Here is a 24887-nt window from a genome sequence, read left to right on the forward strand (position 1 = left end):
GGTGCTTTTCTATGTGCCTTCTCTGGGGTGGCTAGGTGGCGCAGTGAATAGAGCACCAGCCCTGGAGTCAGAAAAACCTGAGTTCAAATCCAACCTCAGACACTTAACACTTACTAGCTGTGGGACCTTGGGCAAGTCAACCACAATTGCCCTGCCTTCCCCCCTCCAAAAAAAGGAAAAAAAAATTTATGTGCCTTCTCCCACAAGTTTCCTTTTCCTCGTCAATTTTTTTAATGAATTAAACCATCCACATAAGAGCCAAATATTACCTTATGTAAACAATGTATTCCCTCATTACATAACATTAGAGCAGCAAGAGACTTTAGAAACCATTAACATAGTGCCTTACACATGCCTATATTTGATACTTAATAATTGTTTTTGAAATGGGTTTATTCTGTTCTAGTCTAGCCCCTGTATTTCATAGAAGAGGAAACCCAGAACAGGGAGGGAAGTGATACATCCAAAGTTGTAGAGCTCGTTAGGAAGAGACAGAATTTGAACCCATGTCTCCAGTCTCACCTGATGTTGATTTACTCATGATTGACTTAGAAAGTGAACTCAGAAGAGCAGAATATCAGCCACTGGTTGGGGAACATTTTTTTTTTTGTATTTCATATGATAGGAACTTTCAAAACTCTTGGACCTTTTCTCCTCCCCTCCTGCTTATATGACTGTTCATATACACACATGAATAAAACACACATATTCATACAGGACATGAACATTTGTAATGAAAGGTTATGGTGAAAACCAAGTACTGAATGAAAGTACTTAAGTCATAGGGAAGGAGAAATTGCCAATGTTGTGGGGCAGCTCTGCAATTTGGAAAGTAACCTCTTGTTTTTGTTGGGAGAGAGTGAGATTGGTATTGGTAATTCAGCTTGAAAATAATAGAATACAACTAGGTCCCAATTAGTACAAATAATGAATCCCCTGAAGTGATCTCATGTATTTGTATTTGTACTATTCAAAATTATAATTATGTAAAATATGGTAATTGGTTCCAGTCCTGTGGAAATATACAGTGCAAATGTGAATAATGCAATGATTTCAGGAAGTTCATTATCGCACTAATCTGGACCTAGCTGTAATATAAAAGCAATGTTAAAATCAGTGTTTAACAACCTGGTAGAGACTAGAAATCTTGTAACACTATTGTCCTGCAGAGAAGAGGTAAATCCTCATAGACTGGAGTAGGCTCAGAAGTTTTGAAGAAGGAACTTGATATGGGTCTTTAAAAGGCAGCTATCATTTAGAAAAGCCATGCAATATGGTGGATCAAAAACATGTCTTACAGGGGCAACCAGGTGGCTCATCGAGTAAGAGCACCAGCCCCAGTGTCGGGATGACCTGGGGATCAAATCCGGGCTCAGATACTCAGGACCACACCCAGAAATAACTGGCCATGTAACCTTGAGCAAGTTACTTAACCCTGATTGCTTTAAAAAAAAAAAACATGTCTTACATCCAGAAGTGTTGGGTACAAGTCCTACTTCTGACATATTCTGATTGTGACCATGTGTGATTCACTGAACTTTATTTCAGCAAACTCTCTTAGCATTGTAAATTGCAGAACAGATGACAATCTGAATAGATAGAGGGACTTCTTCAACAGGAACTTCCCATATAAATACAATCATGAATTGGGTTCAAAAAAATATTTAAATCACTAGAGACAAAGGGAGGGAAGAGTGTATGAACAAAAGTGAAGGTATGGGAATACACACACAGGGTGATTGGAAAACAATTCATAGGGAACAAAATGTGACTTCAGTATAAAGAGGGTTTGGTTTTGAGTCAGAGGACTTGGGCCTAAAGCATCATTACTACTTATTTCCCTATGTAAACGGTATAGACAGTATGTGACAGAGGAGAGATCACCCAAGGCATAGGGCAGTTTGGCAAACAGCCTCATCGTTTTGCAGATGGAGTGAGGACATGGCAAGTCACTTCTCTTCTCAGCCTCAGTTTCCTCATTAAGTAGGTTGGTTTAGATGAACTCTGACTTCTAACCCTTCATCCAAGTCTCATAATTTATTAACAGACCCATATGAATAGAACACAGGGTTCAATTAGAGGAGAAATGGGAGATAAAGTTGAAGAAGTAGGTAGCGGCCAGATTGTGGGGGACCTTGAATGTCAAGTTACAGAGTATAAACTTTGTTATATAGGCAATGGGGAGCTGTTAACAGGGTTTAAATGGCAACAAGGCACTTGGAATTTTATTTCCAGGGATGCTTTTCCCATGGTATTTTCTCTTTTTTTGCATCATCCTGTACAAGTTGGTATTAAGTTTTGTGATTACACTTTTATATTTCTCAGATGTCTTCGTTGAACTTTGGCATTTAGATGCGGTCTAGCTGTCAGCTAGTGGATTAAGAATCATTCCTACTGTCAAATGTTTTATCCATTTTCATCACTTAAGAGCAATAAAGTGGGGATTCACAGCCAGATTTAGACAAGCTTAGCCTTCCTAGGTAGTATTTCCTTGTCAGACCCCAAATGGAACCCTCTAATACCATCCCCATGAGAGAGCTTAATATCTTGACTTTAGCCATGGTCTTATTCACTGTGACACTTTGGTGAGAAATGGATTGATTTTTCAGCTCTCCCCTGGGTAATGTCCAATCACAGCAAGGTGAGTTAGGGTCAGAAGGTACACTTTGTCGCAAGATTGATTCTGTGTCACAAAAGGAAATCGTTAACTGTATAGAATTCTACATTTTTGTGGTTCCCTATTTACATTTATTTCCTTCTCTAGAACCAAATATTCCTTCCCTCCCCCTCCCCCCGCCCCGGAAACAGAGGAAGCTTGTTATAGAAAAATCAATATCTCTCTACTCTGGTTTCCTTTATGTCAAGAAACAAATTACAGAGGCTAGCATTAGGGAGGTGAGAGTCATTCTGGGAAATGTAGATGGTTTGCTTTGGTCCATGTTAACAGGTAGATGGAGTAAAAAGCATGAGAATCTGAAAAAGACTGGAAGTGTTCCCCAAGACTCTGTCTTGGACCCTTCACTATTCTTTCTCTACACAGTCTCTCAATAACTTCATCAGATTACACGAGTTTATCTCTATATATTTGATTTACAGATCATATTGAACACTAGTCTCTCATGAGCTTTCTTTCTAAACCATCAATTGCCTATTGGGTGTTTTAAACTGAATGATCCAAAATTATCTCCAACTCAACATGTTGAAAATAGAACTCTCATCTTTCTCCTAAATTCTTTCCTTATCCAGACTATCCTATTTCTGTCAAATGCATAAACATTTATCTAGTATATCAGGTTTATAACCTTGGTATTACCCTTGACCACATGATCTCCCTCAGCCCACATATCCAATTAGTTGTCAAATCTTGATATTTCTCTCTCCATATCATACCTTACATCCAATTCCTCTAATTATACAGCCCTCAGTTTAATTCAAATCCTCGCCACCTCTCATCAAAATTATTGCAACAGCCTTTAATTGTTTTCCTTGTCTTAAGTCTCTCCCCATTCCTGCCCTCCCTCCACATTGAGGACAATGTTATTTTCCTTCATCACAGCTCTCACTGTGTCATTACCCTACTCAATAAACTCCAGTGACTTCTTATTGCTTCTAGGAATAATATAATGTTCTTGGTTTAGTCTATGAGGACTTTCACAGTCTTTCCCCAATCTCTGTTTTGTCTCATTGTTCCTTACTCCAAGACCCAGCCTAATTGGCTTTCATCATCCCTCAAATAACAAATATTCCATCTATTATCTGCTTTTACATTAGCCACTGTGCCACTCCCATCCCCCTCCGCTATGCCTGAATTTGATACCTTCTTTACTTCTGCCTGAAAGAATACTTATTTTTCTTTAAAATAGCTCAAGGATCACCTTCTAAATAAATCTTTTCCTACTCCCTACAACTTTTAGCATCCTCCTCCTCACATAAGTACTTTGTAATAATTTGTTTTTATTCTCTATATGTTCAATCTATTTAAACTTCTTTATATATGGCATCTCCTTCATTAGAATGTAAGCTCTTTGAGAGTGGAGATCAGTTCATTCTTTATATTTGAATCCCCAGTACCTAGCCCATTGTTGTTCAGTTTTTTTTTAAGTCATGTCTCAATCATCCCATTTGTTGTTTTCTTGGCAAAGAGACTGGAATGGTGTGCCAATTTCTTCTATAGCTCATTTTACAGATGAAGAAACTGAGGCAAACAAGGTTAAGTGACTTGTCCAGGGTCACACATCTAGTACACATCTGAGGTTGGATTTGAACTCAGATCTTCCCTGACTCCAGGTCTAGTGCTCTATCCACAGTACCACCTAGTAGCCCATAGTAGGTAATTAATAAATACTTATTAATTAATGGAAATTTATTTTTAAAATTGCAGCAATAAAATTTAAAATTTTATTGAAACACTTCTTACTTGATACTTTGATATCCAATTGATAAGGGGGGAAAATGACCCAGGTCTAATGGTCTCTAAGTTTATGTTCCAGGCTTTCCTCTGCCTCTTTTCTCCTCATAAATTTCTTTTCTATCCCTCACACTTCTCTGAAATATTGTGAGATAATAGGATTTTGAGTTGAAAGGGATCACAGAGATGAATCTAAATTCCTCATCTATATCTAAATCTATAAAGATGGAGAAACTGAGGACAAGGGGAACTAAATATTCCACCCAAGGTCACAGAGAGGGCAAAGAGCCAAATTCTAAACACAGACCCTCTGACTCCAAGTCCAGGTCCTTGGCTCTTATTTGGATGGTGCTGATGACCAGTCATGCTCGGTGTTTGACAACAGCTGCTCCATTCAGATAGGTGAATAGTTTCTGTCTGTTGGCTTATTGCCCATGCTCACATAGCTATCAAACAGAGAGGAATCAGTGGAAATTGGGTGAACATTTCGCTTCATGGGTCACAATTCTGAATTTTAAGAATGATGAGAAAATTGTCACAGTGTCACTCATCCATCCCTAGACCACAAATGAGTTTTTTTTTTAATACCTGAAGAGGGCTCCCTCTTAATACAATATATTGATTTGAAGCTTATTTTGCAAAATTTAGAATCTTTACAGGTTACAACTTGATATGTAGGTAGGTGTTGAGGTGTCCTGGAACTTAACATTTGGTATACATTCCCTTCCTTCTTCATCCTCTCAGTGACCTTTTGACACCAAAAACTGACAGAATAGCAACTAAATTAATCCCATTAGTCAATTTGTGGCATATTATTTAAAATATAGAAGATGCATCTCTTCATATTCTTTCCTGGTTAGATACCTAGAAGAATCAGCATTTCTGGCATACAGAACAATTTAAGATCAGCTGGGGAATATGAGACTGGAGTTCAAGGTATGGTTGAGGTGGATTTGTCTCAGAGGTCATGGATGATGAAGTTAAGGAGTTATGTGTTCAGGGTATTTGAAGGAGGTAGATGGTGGAGTGAAGAACAAAAGCCAGGTATGTTATTAAATGAAGAAGAATAAAAAAATGTTTGGGAAATAAATAAATGATGGCAAGGATCACAACAGGATGGAGTAAACTTTAAAGGAGGAAAAGTAATTTCTGACTGATGTTGGCAGGAGAATCTATGAGTGACAATGTAAAACAAGTATATGGTAACTTCTGATCCTGGTCCTGAGTGCCAGAGTATATGATACAAACATTCATATGTAGGAAGGATATTAAGAGATATGGTCTTGGGGGGCAGAGCCAAGAGAGCTGAATAATAAGCAACGACCCAACTGAATTCTCTCAACTTTCCCCTCCAAACAACTATAGAATAATGGCTCAAAAACACATTTTGGAGTGACAGAGTCAACAACAGGTCAAAGTGAAACATTTTCCAGTCTAAGACAATTTAGAAGCTCAGTAGAAGAGGTCTGTAAAACCAGGGTGGGAGTCAGCTCAGAGTGTAGTAGTAGCATCAGTGGTGAACTGTGGAGGTGGCTAGAACAGCCCACAACATTAGCAGTTTCAGGAGCTCTCAGCCCATAGGAAATGATAAAGGGGGTCTGATGACTGTTTAGGAACAGATTATAGGGGAATCTTTTGGCACTTTGTGCAACTGGGGCTGATTGGCAACTCTAATGCCCATACAGAGTTCTAGGTCACAGTTCCAGAATCGAAAGGGGTGCCTATAGTTGTTTGCAAGGTATCAGAGGCCCTGGTTTCAGTTCCAAGGCAGAGAGGAGCACTAGAGCTTGTGGTTCCTTTGTGGCTTTTCTCTAGGAACAAAAGGAGTTTCAACATTTGTGTTTGCAGGGAAATAGGGTATATACATTAGAGAATAGACCAGGAGAGCAGTGACCACACCTTTCACCAGACCATACCACCTTGGAAGCACTGAAAACTTGCAGACCTCACTCCAGAACTAGCTCTGAAAACAGCAGCACAAAAAGCTTGAAGTTTGGCACAGTGTTTACCATCCCCAAGTGAGTAGAACCCAACTTTAACATATTTTTCAGTCACAAAATTGGTTGAGAAAAGGAACAAACAACAACAAAAAGAACTTGACCTTTAAAAGTTATTAAGGTGGCAGGAAAGACCAAGACATATACTTAAAAGAAGACAACATTGTAAGAACATTTATAAACAAAGCCTCAAAGAAATGCTAATTTGACATAATGCAACAAGAATTTCTGAAAGAGCTAAAGAAGAGATAAGAGTAGTAGAGGAAAAATGGGAAAAGAAATGAGAACAATGCTAGGAAACCATAAAAAAGAATTAATAGCTTGGTAAATAAAAAACAGTTACAAGAAAAAAACTTGAAGAAAATATCACCTTAAAAAGTAGAATTGGCCAAATGGGCACAAAAAAGATGTACAAAAGCTCACTGAAGAAAATACTTCCTTAAAAATTAGCATTGGGGAATGGGAAGCTAATGACTCCATGAGACTTCAAGGAATAATAAAGCAAAGTCAAAAGAATGAAAAAAAAGGAAAGAAAATGTGAAATATTTCATCTGAAAAGCAACTGACTTGGAAAGCACATTAAGAAGAAATAATTTAATATTTATTGGACCACCTGAAAGTCATGATAAAAATAAAAGCCTAGACATCATTTTTTTTTCCAAGAAATTATCAAAGAGATTTATTCTTATGTAGCAGAGTGTACTACTTATGGTGGCTCTGGAGAGGGGGCACTGAGCTGTTGGGTATGAAGTGTAACAGAACAGACTTACTACTTGAAAGTGCTGCTTCAAGTTCAGATCAAGCAAGGGACATACCTCGTTTGTAAGAACCAACAAGATCAAAGAAGAGTAAACTTAAGCTGAAGACACAACACTTGATCTGAAACAAGAAGCATGTGCCTACTCGACACTTCACAAGCACACTTCTCAATATTGCTAGTAGTCTTTGCTGTCTTCAGTGCTGTACTGTGAGATTGAATGCCCACTGAAGCAGCAGTTGAATTTCTAGTACATCATTTCCTCCTACCCTCTCCCTTTTAAAAAATAAACTAGAAATTTTCAGCCTTTGAAAGTATGCTGAAAATGAAGAATCATCAATTACTATTGAAAATGCAATATTTAATTATCATTGTGAGATGAGCTTTGATCCAAACCTTCACAACAATGGACACATTGGATACCCCGATGATACTTCAGCAGCACTGCATGAAACTGGGGTCGTTGAAAAACTGCTGACCTCTTGATTTATTCTGTGCTTAGAACTTCAAACCACACTTTTCTTCCACTGTTCAGTGGCAAACTGCAGGAGTTAAAAGTAGTAGATGATGTTGAATTTGAAGTATCATCTGACCGGAGGACTGGAAAACCTATTGCTATTAAACTGGTGAAGATTAAGCCAGAAATCCAAGCCAAAGAACGAAATCATGGACAAGAAGTGTTTTATCTGACTTACACCCCTGAATATGTGGTAGGGAATGCTCAGCTGGAAACCAGAGATAAGAATAAATTTTATAATTGACATGAATAAACATACTGGTGCTGCAAATGCTCATAATATTATGCCGTTGAAAAAGATGCAAGCTCACTGTCAGGGAGTAGTTTGTGCCATGAAGGAAGCATTTGGCTTTATTGAAAGGGGTGATGTTGTAAAGGAGATATTCTTTCATTATAGTGAATTTAAAGGTGGCCTAGAAACCTTACAACCTGGAGATGACATGGAATACACGATAAAAGAAAGAAATGGTAAAGAAGTTGCAACAGATGTCAGAATACTGCCTCGAGGAGCAGTTACTTTTGAAGATATCCGTATTGAACATTTTCACGGAACTATAACAAAAGTTATTCAAAAAGTATCTAATAAAACCCAGAATGATCCATTACCTTGATGCATCAAAGTAGATTTTGTGATTCTGCAAGAACTTCCTTTATAGACAAAGATGTACTATCCAAGGTGACTCTGTTGGAAGTTTACTGTGTTAGGTTTAATATTTTGACAAACAGAAGTGACAAATTAGAATAAGCAACCAACATAGAAGTTCTCACAATGCCATTTCAATGCACTAATGAAACCAGAGAAATGGGTATGATTGCTGCTATGAGAGATGGTTTTGTTTTCACCAAGTGTGTAGATCATGATACCCACATAGCCTTACACTTCAGTGAAATTCTAGATGTGAACCACCTCCATATTTAGGAAGAAGTAGAGTTTACTGGGTTCCTGATCATGTTATTCAGATTAAAAAAGCTTCTCAAAGGCATGATTTCATTCCATACCCTTTCAGATCATTGCTTTGTTGGCACTGTGGCGAAAGAAGCTACTTTTGCCAATCCCAAAACCACTAGTTAAAATAAAAACAAAGAAAAGGAGGCTGAGAATGGAATTATTATGTATGACTATGAGGGTGAAACTGACCATTGCATATGAAGCCAAGAACCTGGAAGGTTCCCCTCCTCCTCAGATAGAAGGTAAGGTTGAATTTAGTGTAAGTGAAGGAAAGAGGATTGATCAACAAACAACTTGTGACCAACTTTTAGATTGTAACTCCAATGCCAAGAGGCTCTTGTGTTATATGGCAAGCCTGAAGAATAATTTTGGATTTATTGAAACAGCTAATCATGGCAAGGAAATCTTTTTTTTTTTCCATTATGGTGAGTTCTCTGGTGATGTCAATGGCCTGGAACTGGGAGGGCATGGCCAAATATAGCTTGTCAAAAGACAAAGGCAACAAAGTGCACAAAAGATAAACAAAACATACTCAGTTAATGGCATGACTTGAAGAAGTTGATCCACCCCTCTACTTGGGTCAAGGCATCTGCCTCCTGAGGACTATGGATTCAACCCAGACTAAATACCAAGGCAGGACTGAGACCATGGAGAAGGGGACATGAAAGGTGAAGTCATTCCATCGGTCATTGTCAGAATGGCTAACAAAGGGAATTGCTTCAGGAGGGGTAATGTTTCAAATTCCAGTTGTTTGTCCTGGATCAGAATGCAGAAACAATAGCCTACAATATCACACACCTGTGCTACACCATGGAGTATGTGAAGGATAAGTTTGTCTTCACTAACTATGAAGTGGGAGAGTGTAAGAAACCCTTTTATCCATGTGAAAGAAGTTCAGGATGGCATTGATCTACGGGCTGGAGATGAGGGAGAATTCTCAGTGATTCTCAATCAGCATACTGGCAAATACACTGTCTGCAAACATCTGGCATGTCTGTGAAGAGCCCAAGGCTGTTGCAGCTCCATGTCCTGACAGCGAGGTCAATCACTTGAAGAGTATCACTTTAGACAATGCCAGTGTTCTCCACCCCCCCACCAGTGGTTCTTCAGCAACCAAAGGAACCAGATAAGTCAATGGGATTTGGTGCATAGAGACCTGTCAAGCTGGTGTCATTGACTACCCCCATCTACAAAACATATCACTTTATCGAGGTTGGGAGCAGGATGGTAGTGATGTTCTGGTGAAGGGTTCTGAATATCTCCCTTTTTATCCCTCCCAAAATCTGGAATACTTATTTTTATACCAGTTAAAACACCTTCCTCCTGTTATGTTTAAAATAAATAAATAAATTTAAGGAAACCATTTTAAAATTATGCACAGTTGTAGCCTGGAGAACTAAAGTTGGCACCTTATACTATCAATTTTAGAAGCTTTATTTGGTGCAACTTTTAAATGCAAAGCTACTTTGCCCATGTAAGTGAAAAAGTATAGACAGTTATCTGGTCAACCTTATAAAATTCTGCACTTGATATTTAGTGTATACTCGACCTTCATTAATTCTGTCAAGGTGTTCTGCCTTAGCTCTCTGTTGCATTCTTTTTCTGTCATTTCCTATTCATTATGCATTAACTCTGAGGACCATATGAGGGTAGACTATATTACCTATTTTTTTAATAAACAGTTGTGTAAGCATTCAAACCATTTCCTTAAGTTGATGGCCAAATGTTAAAATGCTAATTTTTTAAATATTTCATCTATGATCTTGTCACAGTCCACTTAGCAAAATGGCTAGATTTCAGTGAGAAGTATTTTCCAGAGTATATCTAACATTTTTTTAAACTTTATACTACGATTAGTATGTATGGTGCATAATTTCATTTAGATGAGGTGTGCCATCAATGTGTGATAATTTATACATATTTAAAAAACAAAAGGATGATGCACAAATTTGCTGCTTAGGAAACTGCAGCTTCTAGATCCCAGTTTCTTCTACTGATTAAAAAAAAAAAGTTTTTGGGATGGCCAGGTGGCGCAGTGAGTAAGAGCGCTGACCCCAGCATCGGGAGACCCAGGATCAGTTCCGGCCTCAGATACTTGTCACCCACACAAAAAATAACTGGCTGTGTAACCTTGAGCAAGTTACTTAACCCCAATTGCTTGAAAAAAAAAGTTTTAAAAATGTGCCTGAAATGAATCCTTTTTCTTTATAAGCAACTGCCTTGGGCCCAGGGCCTTGTAAGAGACCAACAGCCTGGCCTGGTGGGTCTGGCACCCAAGGAGCTAGTTGGTACCCAGAGTCTCTAACCCAGGTCTGTGCCCTACTCCCCAGTGATCTTTTGCCCAGGGAAGCAGGAGAGGCCCAGAGGTGATTGGAATTGTGAGTGTTGTGGAGGGGGTCCACCACATACCCACTCTCTTTCCCTCCTTGCTTTTTGAAGTTATGATCTGCTCTGAGAGACAAGACCATGTTTATCTTTGTAAACATGAAACACTTTTTGTTTTCTCCAATTTTCTGTTAATGGCTCAAGAATAAAGTTTTACTGATTTTGAGACAGAAAACAAAAAGAAATCATCAAGGAAAATATCCCTAATATTTTAGGGCCAGAAAGCAAAATAAGTATTAAAAGAGTCCAGCAATCACCCATTAGAAGAGACCCCAAAATATATTATAGCTATATTCCTGGACTCCCAGATGAAGGAGAAAATATTGCAAGCAAGCAGAAAGAAACAATTCCAATATTATAGAGTCATAGTAAGGATCACACAAAATTTAGCAGCTTCAATCTTAAGGAGTGAAGGGCTTGGAATATGATATTCTGGAAGGTGAAGGAGCTAGGATTGCAACCAACAATAATTTAGCCAGCAAAATTGAATATAATTTTTTCAAGGGAAAATGGATATTTAGTGAATAGAAATTTTTCAAGTATTCCTGATGAAAAGACAAGAGTTGAATAATACAATGACATTTAAACATAATACAGAGTGTAGAATCATAGAAAAGTAAACTTGAAAGTGTAATCCTCACGGACTAAAGACAGTTAAACTGTTTAAATTCCAATATGGGAGTATGATACAGATAACACTTAAGAACCTTATCATTAGTTGGGGAGTTAGAAGGAATCTATAAAGATAGAAGGCATGGTGTGAATCAATTATGTTGAAATGATCTAATTTTTTAATGAAAGAATAAGAAAAAGGGGCTCACGGGGAGGGGGAAGAGGGAAAGGAGAGGTAGAATGGCAAAAATTTTCTCACATGAAAGAGACATGTAAGGAAGAACTTTTATAGTGGAGCGGGAAATGGAGATGGTGGCAGGTAAAACTTGAACTTAACTCTCATTGGAATTGGTTCAAAGAGGGAATATATATTACATACACACACATATGTATGTATATGTATATATTCAATTGAGTATAGAAATCTATCATATCCAATGGAGAAATAGGAGGGGAAGGGAATAAGAGATATGGATGGGGAGATGATAAAAGGGAGGGTGGATTAACAATGGCAGTAATCAGAAGCAAAGCAGACTTTTGAGGAGGGATAGGATAAAGAAAAATATGTATAAATAGAAGAAAATAGGATAGAGGGAAATACATGGTTATTTAGTCATAACTGAATATGAATGGGATGGGCTCACCCTTATAAAATGGAAGAAGATAGGAGAATGGATCAGAAACCATTTACAAGAGACATACATAGAACAGAAAGACATACACAAAGTTAAAAGGGCTAAAGCAGAATCTATTACACTTCAGCTGAAATTGAAAAGGTAGAGGTAGCAATCATGATTTCAGATGAAGCAAAAGCAAAAACAGACCCAATTAAAAGAGATAATTAGGGAAAGTGCTTTTTTTCCCCTTAAAAGTCACCATAGGCAATAAAGTAACATAAAAAATTTAAGGACAAATTTCTCTAATACAATCCCCATTTCTCAGATACATAGAGAATGGAGTCAAATTTATAAAATGAGTCCTTCCTCAGCTGATAAATTGTTAAAGAACATGAACAAGCAGTTTTCAAAAGAAATCAAAGCTACCTATAGTCATGTGAAAAAATGCTCAAAATCACTTTATTAGAGAAATGAAAATTAAAACAACTCTGATGTATCACTCCACACCTATCAGAAATTATAAATGCTGTAGAGGATGATGGAAAATAGATATACTAATAAACTGCTAGTGGAGTTGTAAGCTAGTCCAACCATTCTAATGAACAATTTATAGCCCAAAGAGCTATAAAACTGGGCATACCCTTTCACCCAGCTATACCACTACTGTCTGTCCCCAAAGAGATCAAAGGAAATGGAAAAGGAACTACATGTACAAAAATATTTATAACAGGGGTGGCTAGGTTGCATAGTGAGTAGAGCACAGGCACTGGAGCCTTGGGCAAGTCACTTAAGCCCAACTGCTCTCCAAAAAGCAATATATATATATATATATATATGTATGTATGTATGTATGTATGTATGTATATATATATATATATATACAACTCTTTTTGTGCTACCAAAAAATTGGAAATTGAGGAGATACTCTTCAATTGAGAAATTTGTTTAGCTAGAAAACTAGCTAAACAAGTTGCACTATATGATTGTGATGGAATATTGTTGTGCTGTGGGAAATGACAGAGGGGATGGTTTAAAAAAAGGAAGACATATTAACTCATCCGAAGTAAAGTGAGAACTAGGGCATCATTGTGCATAGTTATAGCACAATGTTGTAATGATATTTAATTGTGAAAGACTTGGGGTACTGTGATGAATACAATGATCCAAGACACTTGCAAAGGAGTAATGGTGAAAAAATGCTATCCACCTCCAGAAAGAAAACTGATGAATTCTCAGTACTAATTGAAGTGTAATTTTTTCTCTTTATGTTTCCTGCTTTTTCATGATAGGGTCAATATGTAATTAAGTTTTACATGATTTCACATGTAAAATTGATACCACTTTGCTTGCCTTCTCAATGGGTGGGGGAGGGATGGGAAAATGCTAGAGAATTTGGAACTCAAAATTTAAAAATAAAGGAATGTTAAAAATAAATAATAAAGTTTAAAAATAAATTTTGTTAGCTCTTAAAAAACAATAACAATGAGGAAATATGGTCTTCTTAGGAAGAAATTAGATTTAAATGATCACCAGAAGATGGATATATTCTAAAAACTACTAATCTAGGATTATAATGATAATTATTCTCTTTGCCTTCTACATATCTTTTTTTGTGCTCTAATTCTGTCTTCTGCTTTTTTTTTATTTCCCCTATAGTTTCTTTTCTTTGTTAATTAGCAGCAAAATCAATTTTCTCTTGATAAATTTGAAGGGGTGGGAGTCTTAATTTATCGTTCTGTATATCTTTTCATCAGAGAATGGAATGAATGGGGGTGGGGGCATTAACTATTTGAATACATAGAAATAAAAAATGTTCTGAAACCTATTTCTGGCCTGAGGACTAGAGGACACTGGTTTGAGAGCTCAGAACTTTGATGAATTTTACTAATAATCTGTATTTTAAAATGCTTAACATCTTAGAATCTACATGAGACTGGGCAAATTTCCTCTACACTAAAACTGGATTATTTAACTGTAGGCTAAGAAATCTCTACCCTCTGAAGGGAATAAAAGGCAGAAGGGAGTGAGAGTATGATCAGAGAAAAGATCATATACAAAGCCAAGTCCTAGGGGCAAAGTCAGGGGTGCTTTGGTAAGAATTAGTCTTCATATTCCCATAAGAGAAAGGGAAAATCTCCCTAAAACCAAACTCTGTTTTCTATAGTTATAACTATTGATTAGACATTTAACAAATAGGTATAAAATTCAGGTCATTGTAGAGAGCAAAGAACAGGAGTGAAAGAAAGAGAGGTGGTGGGGGAATGAAAAGGTAGCAATAAAAAGAGAGCAGAAAAAAAAGAAAATGAAAGAGGAAGAGTAGCAATGAATAAACTTAAGGATGAAAGATAAACAAGAGGAAGAGAAAAATATGGACCCCAAAATTCAGAGAAAGAAAGGAACAGAAAGAGTTTCATTAAACTCTGTATTGTATTAGTGATTAGCTCGTATGATGTATTGTTCACTTGTTCTGTATTTTCAAGTCAATTTATCACCATCTTTTGACATTCTTGTTCATGGGAACACAATTTCTATACTTTTATTTTCAAACTCCAAAGTGCATTTTTGGATGTGTATTATTTTTGAATGAAATTCTAACATTAAAAATAGATACAGTTTTAGGAGTTTATTTTGTACTGGTAACTGTATCTTGAAATAACTAACTGTTCTCTGAAAATCCCTTTAAATTTTATGCAAAGAGTCTGCATGAGGTTACTTTATCTTTATCTTTTGATAGAGTGTTGTTCTCTCTTTTTTAATGTCTGAAGATTACATTTGCAACCTTATTGTCCTTAGCCTTAAAAAAAATCAAATTTGGGGCAGCTAGGTGGTGCAGTAAAATAGAGCACTGGCCCCTAGAGTCTGGAGGATCTGAGTTCAAATCCGGTCTCAAACACTTAACACAAAACTATCCGTGTGACTTTGGGCAAGTCACTTAACCCCAATTGCCCTAACTTCCCCTCTCCAAAAAGCAAAAAAAAAAAAAATCAAATTGTACATATGCATTACATATAATGTATATGTGTAGATATGTGAATGCATATATATTAATTTATGTACTAATTTAAATATATGTATATATGGACAGGAATTGTGATTGTTTGGAAGCCCTAGGTTCAAATAACACTTCTTCCATATTCAGTGTGTGACCGTTGGCAAATAATTCAGCATCTTATTACCCTAGGTAATGCTGTAAAATCATAAGTTACAGAGCAGTTGCTGATCTCCATGAGTAAAGGGAGTTTTCTCTTAGGAAAGCTGTTAACACTGATATAAGATATCAGGTAAGAACCAAAATATATTAAAAATATCTAAAACTGGGAAAATATGGCTGGACCATCACAAGAGCTAAGAGTGCCACTCCTACCCTTTTCCTTTAAGGAAGTCATTCTACTCTAAATCTAGGAATGTAGTCAGATCAAATTCAGTCCTGGGAGATATTGCTTTTAATGCTATGTTAGGGTCCTTTTGTTTCTCACAATCTTCAGGTCATTAGGTACTCTATCCCATCTCCCTAGAAATGATTTTACTTATGGTTCACATTCAGGGACTCTTACAAAAAGGAGAGTAAAAAAGAGAAAAAAAAATACGATATACAATATAAATCAGTGAAGGAGATTGTAATTCATTCCTATACAGAAAAGGAATGGTAACCACAGGATGTTCATAAGTGTGCATCTGATGAAAACAAGTTAAAATAGAATTCATTACTTTACATTATAACTACTGTTACAATCTGCTGGAATGCTGATGTCTAAACTTCATCAGAATATAAATCAGTCTCCAAGATTGCTAATTAAGCATTTAAAATTTTACCTCAGCACTGCATTGTAAAAAACTACTTCCAGTACATTTGATGACAAAGCAGCTGTATTTTAGCCAATCCTCTTGTTGGTAGTGATCTCTGAAACAAAAGGATTTTTGGTCTTTTTTTCCTTCCACCAGCCTACTTTGTTCCACAATCACTTTGATCATTGAATCCAACCTTTCAACCTCAGGAACTTAAAAGGTCATATCCAAGCACTGACATATACAACTTGAGAACTATATCCAACTCAAGAAAGGAAACATAAAATGGAATAGGGCTGGAAGAAGCCCAGTATCAAGGCTTAACTGACCAGATATATACCATGTGTATATATGGGGGGGGGGGAGCAGGAGCAGCAACAAGATATGTGAAAGAACCCCATCTATCACCCAACCCCTTGCACATTTTAGGAAAGATCTCACTATTTTTCACAGAGGACAGTAAAAGCCAAAAGGCTCAATCAGAAGCTATACTTTTAATTGATAAAATTTCTTTCACTCTCTAGTCCCTACTACAAACAGCCACACAGCAGGAGAAGACCACAGGACCATTCAGGGTTTACTACATCATGCTAAATGAATTTCAGTGCTAGGTCACCACATGGATTGAAGCAGGTCCCAAAACACCAGAAGTAGAAATGGAAACTCTGGGCATGCTTCATTGGGGAAATGTTCCCTATTACATATAAGTAGATAGATATAGATTAATAGAGATATATAGATAGAAATAGATATCAGATGATCAAGTCTACAAGTCATATATACATACATATATGTATGTATATGTATATATACAGATACAAATAAAAATATACATACACACATGCATGCATTCATACAAACACACAGTATGGTATCATGAAGATAAAGTGAAATCTTATAAAGTCATGGAGGAAAATTAAAAAAAAACAACTTCAACTCTACAGTTTCTCTTAACAATTCTCTATAACCTATGCCCTGAATGATAATGTCACAATTTCAAACTTAGCTTTGGTGCTATGAAGCCCAGGAATATTCACAATTCCCTTCCCTTCCCCCTCCTCCCTCATTAGATGGTTTTGAATCACTCACTTGAATGGGAGAGGGAGACAGGACAATATATTCTACCCTGATTAGAGATCTTATGATAGTATCCATGCCCACTGAGGGTTTGGCAGGCCAGTTGAGGGAAAAGGGCCTTTTCTTTTTCAGCCTCCTAAGTTTATCCTATGGGAATGTTATTTCCCTCTGGCTACAGACTGGACCATGCAGTTATATCTGGGCAACTTTCATTTGAGTATTTTTTGTTGTTTTGGGTTTTCTTTTTTTGGCAAGACTCTTCTTATTCAGAAAAGAAACATGTGTAGTCAATTGAAAAAAATCCAATATTTTGACTAATGAGATATTATCATCTTCCACAAACATTAATGGGGTACCTATTATGCAAATAAGTGTTTGAATCTCAGACAGTTCATATTAATTGATACTTTGGGGAATGATTACCACAAATAGTTGAAAAAAATCACGAAGACAACACAACAAATCATTTTGTCTCAAAAATACTGTTAATAATGAAAAAATGCAAATAATTATAAACGATGATTTTTTTTCTTCAGATGGTCAGGCCTAAAAATTTTATCAATATCTATATAATCTATATACTCCACACCAGTGGGGCCACCAGAAACAAAAAAAAAATCTCAGGTTTAAGGTAATCTATGGTTCTTCATCCACAAACAACCCTATTAGATCAGTCCCCAGTGAGGAATTTTCTTTTCCTTGTCATGCATTATCACAAGTAGTTTGAAGCAAAGGCATTTTGTGAATTAGCACAGTAACATAGTAATGAAAATTTTCACTCTTTACCATCCACCACCTACTCAACATTCACCCTCACTGGAACATAGCTATGGAATAGACTTTAAGGGTCACAGGTATAGGGAGCATGTTTGTCTAGGGGACGTGTAACAAATGGAAACTAAAGCTCTTGCCACTGCAGGCAAGAATGCCTTCTGGCAACGTTGTCAATGCTGGTTTTAGCGTTCATTCTTTCATAAATTTGTTGTTGTTCATCAGTTGTTTCAGTTGTATCAAATGCTTCATAAGCCCATTTGGGGTTTTCTTGGCAAAGATGCTGGAGTGGTTTGCCATTTTATTCTCCAATTCATTTTACAGATGAGGAAACTGAGGCAAACTGGGTTGAGTGACTTACCCAGTGTCACCCAGCTAGAAAGTATTGAACTCAGGAAGACTCATCTTCCTGAGTTCAAATTTGGTACTCTATCCACTGTGCCACCTCGCTGCCCTCTCTCATAAATAGAACCCCCTAAATCTTACTACCTGCTTGTCTTGTTTTGTGAGGCAGCTGGAGTTTCGGTGGATAAAGTGCTGGGCCTTAAGACCCAAAGAGCTGAATTTTAATCTGACCTTAGATAATTACTAGATGTATGACACTGGGCACATTGCTTAACCTTTATTTGCCTCAGTTTCCTCATCCATAAAGTTGGAATAAAAATAGGAGCTATTTTGCAGGGTTGTTGTAAGAATCAAATGAAACATTTTGGGGAAAATCTTCATACAATGTCTGGCACATAGTAGGTACAATACAATTATATATTCCCTTCCCTTGTATGGTCCCTGCTGACTGATACTCTATCTCATGATCTCAGGCTTCATGACTGCCTAGCTTCTCGTTACTTTCACCTTCTGGTCTTCATAGTCACACTTTTATCTGTTATACAAAGGTACAGTCACTGCAATGCCTCTTCTTGAAAAGGGCACACTGACAACTCTGTTAGTCACAGCTAAAGCTATGGGTACATCTTTGCAAAGGCCAAAAACCAAAAAGCACACCCTCAGGCTAATGGTCTGTCTTTTGAGTTCAGTTTCTTCTCCTAGTATGATTAAGGCCTTATCACTGGATAGAAAGCTTTTGTGATACTTATCTCACCCCTTTGTGGGGATTCTATATCCCTAAATCCATTTCAGGGGACTCTACCCCCACCCCCTCCCCACCCAGAACAGTGGTTTGAGTCACTGGGTTTATGTGTTTTCCAAGCCAAAAATATTTTGTGTCTTTTCTTTTAATTGTATGTGAGTAAGCATCATGTCGTGGTCCTTTTCTGACTCAGGAAACTCCTTTGGTAGTCTGTGTCTGATATTAGAACAAAATGAGATACTTGCAGGTCATTCATCAGTTAACAACAACAGGCTGACTTAAGTATAGCATTAAATGGATACTCAATAAGAACATAGTATTTAGTTTGAGTCAATGTGCCGCTGTTAGTCTCCTCACCTAAATGAGGCTGATCAGCAGTGCAGGCTATCATTACTTAGACAGTCTTGGAATATCAGCCAGATATGAAGGACTCCATGTGGCCAGGTCTTTTTATGAGTGCTAAACCAATTCTTTATGGCTTAGGGACACCAGAAATTTCAATCAGTGGTGGTCTATCTTATACTTAAGCCTTCTGGATGAACCAAGTCTCAAAGACAGTTTCTTTACCTTTGGCAGGCAATGGGAGGAATCCTGATAGATACTGATCCCCACAGATGCCCAAAGCTAAGAGGCCAAGGTCATTGACCATTTCCTTCACTTCCTACTGACTTTTTTGTATTAGTTGACAATAAAAACTTCTCACTCTTTAAGTTATACTATACCTTGACATTCAGCTCCTTTCCTTTTATTCCTTCATCACCAGTAATATTTAGCTAGAGGGGGTTGACTCTGAAGCCGATGCTAGTGAGAACTTATTTATATCTACAAAGTAATCAGCCCTATTTAGGATGGTTTCAGATTTGGGCTCTTTCTTAGGAAACAAGATAGTTGAATTGCCTCTAGGGAACCAGGGGCTTAAGAATTGCTGTGGAGTTGGGTCTTCAGAGAGAAAAAATATCCTGAGGCTAATATTTTAGATTGGATTTTAAATCTTCAGAAACTAGTGGGTTTTGAAAGATGTGTGGGAGAGACCTCAGCTCTCATGGTGATACCAAGGAAGTGATGACCGAAAGAGAACTGAAGCTGTATGAAACATTTCAAAGGATTTATTGACCAAACACAATGAATACAAATGGAAAAGGATAAAATGATGCTACTGTTTGATGTCTGCCATTTTTGATGTTTGATGGAATCATCTCAAAACCAGACCCTCTCTAATGAGGACATGAGAGAGGTAGGGATGTTTAGCCTAGAGAAGAGAAGATAGTAGGAGATATAGTCAGAAGGGAGGATGGAGGGATATGATATCTGCCTTGAAATAGGTAAAGGATTGTCATGTGGAGTTCTTAGAATTTTTCTCCTTGCCTCCAGAGGGCCGTAGTAAGAACAAGGGGAGGAAGTGCTGAGAAGTGGATTTTAGCTCCATATAAGGAACTGGAAGCAATCATAGCTGTCTAAGAGGGAAAGTGAGTCTCTGTAAGATCTCATTTCCTGGAGGTCTTTGAGCAGAGGCTGTATACCCCCACTGAGGGATTTCTAGGGAAGATTTATGCTTCTGTTATGAGTTAGTTGTATTGTTTCAGAGGACACTTCAATCTCTGGGGTACTCTAGTTCTCTTATTCAGAGATTAAATACTATACAACATTAAATTTTCACCCCTGCAGTACCCTTTCCCCCCCAAAAAAAAAATCCCAAACACTAAATAAAATCTAAGAGAATCCCAAGATTAAATAAAAGGTTAAAATGAATGGAGATAACTGGAGGAAGGGAGGAACAAAGGGAGAGAGGGAGGGAGAGAGAGACAGAGACAGACAGACAGACAGACAGACAGAGAAGGAAGGAAGGAAAGATTGTGAGAGATCACAGCGATGACATTGGACACTATTTTCCTACATGGTTTTTGAGAAAAGCAGAGAAATTTAGCTTGGAACAAATCTGTGATATATCCTGTGACTCAAATCCTGACCTTCTTCTGTCAGAATTTTGGTTATCTCTACATAGTATCATCAGTTTGGAACTCAAAAGGAGTCCTGATGCTACCTAGTTCAACTTTTGCATTTTACTAATGAAGAAATGAGGCCTAGAAAGAATAAGTGAATTATCCATGGCTAAAGAGCTACTTAAATGTCAGAGACAAGACTTGAACCCAAAATGTCCTGATTCCAATTTCAATATTCTTTCTCTTGTGCCATAATGCCTTTTCAACATCTACCCTCCACCCCAGATAAACTAAGAGTTAGTATAAGGGTACACAACACTGAAGCCTGGCCCTAACTCTCCCCAGTCATCCTACCACATCATCGTTTCCCAATATTCCATTACCTGAAGTCCAACCTGTGTCAGTAATCCAACCCTAAAATTATCCTCCATTTTGAGCTATGTCATTAATTCTCCAGAGTATGTATGTGAAACTTGACCTAATCCTTCTAATACTCTAATTCAAATCATTTAGATTCAGATGTTGTCAGTAACTTTATTATTAGCAATGGTTTTGACAGAGTTGGTCAGAGGGTGATGGGAAGCTTAGCTGCAATGAAGGTCAGTCCCATGGAAGCCTTGTCATGTACGAGAGTGTCTCCTTCCCCCTACCCCCAAGGGCCTTAGGAAAGTTATTTATGCTGTTAGTAACTATCTCCGGAACCATAAAGATATTTTCTAAAATAATTGCCTTGAAATTCAGGACAGAAACTGTCATTTTCATTGGAAGTCAACATTCAAATGAAATTTCAAATCTTTATGGGAATGGAAGTAGATGAGACATTTGTCTTAATGGTCAAGTAGTGATCTACTTGTAGATACTGGAAGTGATTAGATCGGGGGATAACAAAGAAAAGATATTCTCAGACCTGCTATTGTCAAAACAAGTGAACATAAAAATAAATTCAATATGACCACTCTGGATGGGAAATTTTTTAGTGCAAAATAATAGGTTGAAATAAAGCACAAGCAATATTCCACCAGCAGCCAAACAATGCTAGTGATTGAAAGGGCCCAAGAAATGCCACCAGGAGGAGATATGCCCTACTTTCCATTGTCCCAGCTGCACATTTTATGTCAATACCATCTGAGCCTTTTGGTTACCTATACCTATAACTGAAAGTCTTCTAGGACATGGGAGTAAATTGCAGAAATCATAGTCAGGCCATTCCAGAAGGCATTCAAAAATAGAACCCTAGAGCAACTGGAGGCGGATGATGGAAGTGTATAGCAAGTTTTTGAGTTTGTAGTTTTCAGAGCAAGGTCAGGTTTAAGTGACCATAGTGCCCTTGTATGGGATAATTGATAACCCTGTTGAGACAACCAGTGATCTGGGAGGGAAAAGACATGAACTGGCTCTGGAGATGTATTTCACATTGCCTTTGAAGAGAGTTTCTCTGTTTTTTTTGCAGACCAAATGGAATATAGTATTTATAGACTATAGTCTTCATTACTTTCTTTGTGTCTGTGAGTCTTTCTCCTTTTCTTTTTTCTTTGTCTTCTTCCCTTGCTTGCTCTCCTTTTTCCTTCCCTTTCTCCCCTTTCCTTTCTCTTCCATTTCTCTCAATGTCTATTGCCATTCTCTTTTTCTCCTCTACTCTCCTCTTTCTCTGTCTCTGAAACAGCAGAATCTAGAGAGAAGAAAAACTCAAAATGGAGCAAGACACAGGGTGAAATGTGCCATAAACTGTAGTGGGTTTCTCTATTGCAAACTTTTATTTAAATTTAGGGCACTTTCATGCATTTCTTTTCAACTGAGAAATTAAAAAACAAAATTTAATTGAATTTAGTATGACTCTTAATCTCATGATTATCTTTTACCCAGGCATGGTGTGCTGTACTATAGTCTTTTTTAATGGATGGATAAAATTGGGACACATAAACATTGCATTGCTGATGGCCACACGAAGCCCAAAGAAAAGCTCCCAATATTCCCAAAGCCCCCCATAGTCCCTATTCATAATAACAAATGAAGACTTTGTTTCCTTAATGCTGTCATAGATTTTAAAAATTCTTATGAGTGAATAGAGGTGTCATACCACCTTAGAAAAAGATAAAAGTTAAGCCAAAAGAATAACTAGCAGAAACAGCAGATTCTCTCTGTAGACCAGATGTCTTGCATACATTTGATTCAATGGCTTGTTCTGATTTTCTGAAGTCATTTCATTTAGGAACAAAATGAATGCCCATCAGTTGGAGCATAACTAAACAAACCTTGGAGTGGTAAGGAAAATATTCATGCTACTGCTTAACAAGAATCGACAAATATAAGAAATTCAGAGAACATAGGAAGATTTGTGTGAATGAATGCAGAGCAAAGTAAGCAGAATGAGAGCTCCCTGACTCTGATCCCATTAATTATATGGATGTGATAACTAAGACCAAGAGAGAGGAAGTGATTTGTCTATGGTTATACAGATGGGAAGTGGCAGAGCTGGGATATGAAGCTAGATACTCTGACTCCAAAGCCAGCCCTCTTTCCGTTCTACTCCTAGCGTCTTCTAATAGAAATTTCAGGAATGTCTGCCATCTGGAATAGAGAAGTTGTGTTTCTTATTTCTAACCATATTGTCAAGGGGGGGGGGTCAAACTTCTAAGGGATGGTGATACCAATATTAATAACAACTCATACAATGCCTTAAGTTTCATGGAGAGCTATACATAACGTTATTTCTGTTGTTCTTCGTAATAATAATAATATGATTCAGACCTTATTTCCATTTTAAAGATGAAAAAAGTGAGGCTCAGAATAGTTAACTGATATAAATAAGGTCACACCGCTAGAACCAGAGGCATGATTTGGACTCAGGACTTTCTCACTCCAGCAGTAGCAAATTTATGGAGAGCTGTTTTGATACATGGTATATTTCTGATTGCAACCAAATTAAAAATCAAATGTATGACATTGCAAAGTAGAAAGAATTTGGTTATCAGTCAATCCCTGTTGCTGTGGTCCTCTGGAAGAGAAAGCAACTGCTACTGTATTTGACTTGATTATAATAGAAACACTGTATTTGTCATAACAATTATTTCTGGCTCTGACTGAAGGTCTACTTTACAATGCTGAAGTCAGTTTCTTCAGCAAGTCCCTATCCCTGTCCTCCCTTCTTTCTCCTCCCCTCTGTCACCAAACTCCTAAAAGGAATAATCAACCCTCTGAACCTCCCTGTCCCCAAGGTTCAGGCCTTAAACCTCTACTCCCTGAGCTCTGCTGACATGGCATTATTTATTATTCTTCTCATTTCTCTCTCAGCAAATTGTATTTTCTTACTTCTCTTTGATAATTTTGCCACATTGTGATAATGATATGGTAGCTTATCTTCAAAGGTATTCATAGTATAATATCAGTTGTCATTGTTTTTAAAAAGGAATTTCTATTTATCCAGAAATTATACAGTCACTCAAATGATGATATCCTTGGACTTGGAGATTCTGTTCCTAGGCACAAGACACAAGAAGTTCAGAGTCACAAAGAAAGTCCTATATATACCAACATATAAATAATAGCACTTTTTATAACAGGAAAAAAGTAAAAACAAAAACTTACCCACCTGTAAACAGTGTAAATGCTCATATATTAGAGAAAAGTGATAGAATATTTTCAGTGGCATAAGACATGGAAAAGTTAGAGTTATTCAGAGAGTGTAGCAGCAAGCACCCCAAACACGTCCTCAGGGTTTGCTGCCCATACAGGTTCTTGGATCTGCTTTGTTAAAGGAAAGCAACTCAAAATGGGTTAACAAGCTTACTTTAATCAGTCAGACATATATCGTTTACCTTGTTCAGGGGAAATGGTCAGCACCCCGAACTTCAAAGTATACAGGCAGAATTATCAAGACAGAAACAGATCAAGTAGACAGATTTCCAAACTGTCCAACCATTACATCCATACCCAGTCAACATCTGGGTTTTTCAAAGCCGGGGGACTCTCAACAACGGCTTCCCA

At 37.3% G+C, this 24887-nt stretch overlaps 1 protein-coding gene and 1 pseudogene across 3 annotated transcripts in view; both read left to right on the plus strand.

The window, feature by feature from the left end:
* CDH13 (cadherin 13) overlaps window positions 1–24887 on the plus strand; it is a 1699366-nt gene that overhangs the window by 1120157 nt on the left and 554322 nt on the right. The window lies entirely within an intron of this gene.
* Window positions 7500–9873, plus strand: LOC138148975 (cold shock domain-containing protein E1 pseudogene; annotated as a pseudogene).

Source organism: Petaurus breviceps, unplaced genomic scaffold (genome assembly GCF_028583685.1).
Source record: "Petaurus breviceps papuanus isolate PSGF00001 unplaced genomic scaffold, PetGlider_PUasm1.0 90845, whole genome shotgun sequence".
Taxonomy (NCBI): Eukaryota; Metazoa; Chordata; class Mammalia; order Diprotodontia; family Petauridae; genus Petaurus; species Petaurus breviceps.